The sequence below is a fragment of the Peromyscus leucopus genome, chromosome 18 (genome assembly GCF_004664715.2).
Source record: "Peromyscus leucopus breed LL Stock chromosome 18, UCI_PerLeu_2.1, whole genome shotgun sequence".
Lineage (NCBI taxonomy): Eukaryota > Metazoa > Chordata > Mammalia > Rodentia > Cricetidae > Peromyscus > Peromyscus leucopus.
In genome coordinates, this window is record NC_051078.1 from 28,529,790 (window position 1) to 28,534,768 (window position 4,979).

Consider the following 4,979-nt stretch of genomic DNA (forward strand, 5'->3'; position numbering starts at 1 on the left):
CTGGAATGAAGCCACCCATGGGAAACCACATGCCCATTATGCCCAGGCCTCCAATGATGAGAACTCTCACTTGTGCCAAAATGATGACCATTGTGCCTAGCATGTCTCACCAGACAGATAACAGAGAAGGCTTCTTTATCAGTTTTGTTTTACTTTTTTCTTTTACCAGGAGATCACAGTGTTGAGCCTGAGTGTTTTGTAATTGTGTGACCAGGAATATTTTCCTTTTCTTAGCAAAGAGAATAGTTTTGGAAAGAATAAGTGGGATTTTTTTTTTTATAAAAAGTGTATTTTTCACTTCTATTGTGAATTATGAAATGATATTGTTAGGTATTAGTTTTAAAAAGTAATAATACAGGTCTGAAGAGATGGCTCAGTGATTAAGAGCACTGGTTCAGAGCTGTTCTTCCAGAGGACCTTGGTTCAATTCCCAGTACCCACATGGCAGCTCACAACTGTCTGTAACTCCACTTCCAGGGAATCTGATGCCCTCACACAGATACACATGCAGGCAAAACACTAATGCACATTAAATAAAAATAAATAAAAATTAAAAAAAGATAAGATGACTAAACTTCCTGAAGTTTTTAACTAGGATCCAACCAAGGGCAATATATGGCCAAGAGTAACTAAAAAGCTGTCCCAATTAAAAAAAAAAAACAGTAAATTCATTGTAATATTACCAGATTTTAATTTTGCATTTTTTACTCAATTAAGCAGTTATCCACATGAACTTTATGGATAACAGCTTTGTGCCACAAATTCAAAGATTGAACCTACCTGGAAATAATTGTTAAAATGACAGTAAGAAATTAATCAGGAAAATATAGAAAGAAAATGAAGTTGGAAACTCTTCACAGCATAAGTTGCATTGTTGAACCAATAAAATCCTTTAAGGTAATACGCAGTCTATTTTATAAAAGAGAATAGCTGTCGAATTTTGTGGGAGTTTTCAAGGGAAAGTAATGAGCAATTAGACAGACTGTGATTTCAGATTGCCTGAACTTTACAACACCAAATTCCTTTGCTCTGGACCACAGGGCCTCATATACTTGCTCTGATTACTTCCTCCATGTCCTTGAAGATTTCTTCTTTGCATTATCCTCAATACCCTAAGGAATAAGAAGATATGGATATGTTTCCAGTGAGTGAATAGCCAAATGATCATAATAGTTTGGAGATATCAGTCTGATGTTTAATTTGCAGGATTTAAAGTCAGGCTAAATTTGACTTAATCCCATACAAAACTAAATTTTAATTCCATATCTAAAATAAGGGTATAACAAAAATATTAATACTTAGCTGGTCATCAAGATGTCTTATTCATCCAATGCTAATATATATCTCTCTATATGTGTATGTTTCATATATATATATATATATATATATATATATATATATATAGAGAGAGAGAGAGAGAGAGAGAGAGAGAATAGTATCTATTAGAAATAATAGGCATAACAACAACAACTCAATTTATATTATTTTCCTTTCTGAACATGGACATTTGGAAACCATTTCTCTATAAGTATGCAAGTATGAACATATAAGTAGATGGAGTTATGCAATTCCCTTTTATATGCAAATGTAGAAAAAAGCACTGCAGCAGAGTGAAGTTTCATTGGTGACAAGAAAGAATATTTGTACTAATTTCAGGACCTGTCAGATCCTGAAATGGAAAAACAAAAAGAATTAAGCAAGAAATATTTTAATCTGTCTTAACTATTGGGCATCAAAAACCAGACACACATAAGAAAAAGCACTATTCATTATCATTTAGATTAGCTAAACTCTAGAAAGTAGTCTTGCAAGATGTACTAAGACAGAGGTTGCACAGAACTTGTGGGAGTGGCCAACCTATGTTTGGTGTAACTTGAAGCAACCATGAAAGGGAACCAATGCCAAACACTGAATGGATGGTCAGAAACCAGAAACTGGATAGCCCAGAGACCTATGATAGAAACTAACTTGACTGGGAAAAACAAACAAACAAACACACAAACAAATAAAAACCAATGAATCCAAATGATATTCTGCTGTACTTATTGATCTTTGCCTTGTCCAGTCATCTTCAGAGAGGCTTCTTCCAGGAGCTGATGGGAAGGGGTACAGAGACTCATAGCCAGTTATTATGCAGAGAGTCTAAACTGGAGGTCTCCATTCAGTCCCTCCCCTCAGAGATTGCGAAATTTTGCTGAAAAGGGGGAGGAAACCTTGTAGGAGTCAGAGAGGCCAGAGGACACCAGGAGAACATGCCAATAAGTCAACTAAGCAGGGATCACATGGGTTCACAGAGACTGGCAAGCACAGGGCCTGCATGGGTCTGCACCAGGTCCTCTAAGTATATGTTATGGTTGTTAGTTTGGTGGTTTTTGTAGGAGTCCTAACTGTGGGAGTGGTTGTGTCTCTGACTCTTTTGCCTGTTCTTGAGACTCTTTTCCTCCTTTTAGATGATCTTGTCCAGCCTAAGTATGAGGACTTTCTCCTTGTCTTATTTTTTTTTTAATCTTGTTTTGTCCTGTTGGCTTGCAGTCTCTTGGAGGCCTACTCTTTTCTGAAGGGAAAAAGAAGGGGAGTGTATCTGTGGTAGAGAGGAGTTGCTAGGGAGCTGAGAGGAGTGGAAAGGAGGATATATTGTATGAGAGAAGAATCTACTTTCAATTTAAAAAAAAAGAACCAATTAAAAAACAGATTTAGATTTAAAAAAGAGAATAGCTGAACTATTTAGTTAACTAAAACCACTTTGTTGTGATTATAAATTTGAAGAAAATCATCAAATGATAAACAAATATACAAGAACTTTACAGTTTGTGTATTTTATTTATTTCAGTGAGAAATTTCTTTTTAAATATTTATTGAGGAGAACTCTGTGAGACAGTGCAGATACTTTAAAACATTTCATCCAACAAGTATATTTTTTCTAATTCTAACTTATTTCCACCTGAAAGATTACACTTCTATATTTTATGACCTAGACATAATGGTATAGGACTCTAAGAAATAAATTAATTGTAATATCATATAATGGAAAGAAAGAAGAATAAAATATGGATAATTTTTATAATTTGTTTTCTTATCTAAAGTTACCCTCTCTATATGCATATAAGTATATTATTACCCAGTCCTGCAGTATCATTACATTTTTATTTTATTGTTTTGTTTTGTTCAGTTTTGTTGTGCTTTATGAGACAAAGTTTCAATGCAACTCTGGGTATCCTGGGTCTCACACTATGCTGACTCAGATGAACTCAGGTTCACAGAGATGCACATGCCCCTCTGCCTCCCAGTTGCTGGGATTAAAGGTGTGCAATACCACATGCAGCCTCTGTAACCTGTCAGATTATCTTATGGCTGTCATCTCTATGGCTGAGAATCTATCTGACTCAAGTCCGCAGTGTTATAGCAGTTTGAAGGGTGCAACGCTTTGCTATTTGGCAAATGACATGGCAAATTTTCTCTAAAAGTGGTTATCTTTCTGTTCATCTTTCAAAATATTAGTTTTACCAAATTAACAAGACCAGTTTTTGTGAAAATCTTGCAATGTTAAGATCAAATAGAAATCTCACAAAACTCAAAGAAAAAGAAAAAAATCTTAAAGTCTGTCATTTAAAAAAAAAATCTGGACCTTGCCTGCGCCCGCGCGAGCCGGGCAGATCTCCACGCACCGAGCATCCAGAGAGTCCCACCACGCGCCAATGGAGCGAAGATGGACAGAGTAATGGTGGCCAGATGGGCTGGGGTTGCTGCTTCTGGCACTGCTCCTACCCACGCAGATCTATTGCAACCCAGCATCTATTGCACTGTTCTCAAGTAATCAGACTGTCTCTACTGCCCCAAATCCAATGGATGCCACCACCAAAGCAGCGGGCAATGCCTTGTAGTCAACGGTGGGTCTCCTCGAGGTCTCACTTTCTCTTCTACATCCCTACTGTTAGAGACTTGGGCCAAGAAACGTCTCTACTTTCCCATCTTCTAGACCCACCCCAATGGTGACCACAAGTCCAGTGTGACCCGGAAGAAACAGGTCCACATCAAATCTGCTATTACCACACCTCAACAGGAAACCTTGAGAATTCATGTGAAGGATGTGACAGATGGTGAATGCCAATATTGAATCTCCTGGAGTTTTATGTTCAAGATGAAGAGTGGTAACATCCGAAGTTGACGTGATTTCCTTGAATGTGACTTAAGAAATATGGACACTTAAAACTGTAACTTGAAATCAAGCATAGGTTTTTATGTAGAGATAAGGATGGGATATAGGGTAGAGATTGTTTTCATTGGCTCATTCAACCTATAAGGCCATAACACAGTTAGGTGATATTAAAAGGCTTCTCTGATGCTATTTATGTATATGTTGGAAGGAACTACCAGGTGTTACTTTAAATCCTCAGTGTATTGTTTCGTTACTACTAATTTAATATGCTAAACTCTAGTTAAGTTCCACATTATCGAGCTCTTCTCTTTGGAACTGAGCATTATACCCCATCCTGTGGCTTTAGGCTTGACATTATGTTTGACCTTTATTAGTAATTGACATGTGCCAGGCAAGGATGGATTGGAACCCACCCCCAAATCCAGCCATCACTGAATAAATCTTACTTCAAAAGTCAAATAGCAGGGGTTTTCCATCTTCTTTTTCCACTCAACCAGAGTGCCAAATCCCCTTAAGTAAACTGGTTCCAGAGAGCAGAATTGAGTTGACCTCTGCCAATGTCAAAATGCCGCTTTTTATGTCTGCATATGTTGAGGGTTTTTCATAATTTAAGGTGTGGTCTGTTAGGAAGGCGAAATTATGAATCTTGAAATTCTAAAGGCGAATGTGCAAATATGCAAAGGAGCCAAAACCATTAACCTAGCAGTTGGGATATGAAGACAGAAGACGACTTGCATCGAATTCACAAAGTCTTTTATACAATTTCTGTAAATACTTTTTTTTTTAAAGAGAAAAACAAAACAATGGATCAGAATAGCCACAT

At 36.9% G+C, this 4,979-nt stretch overlaps 1 pseudogene; it reads left to right on the forward strand.

The window, feature by feature from the left end:
• Window positions 1-3,706: 3,706 nt before the first annotated feature.
• LOC114707284 lies at window positions 3,707-3,935 on the forward strand (annotated as a pseudogene).
• The last annotated feature ends 1,044 nt before the right edge of the window (window positions 3,936-4,979 follow it).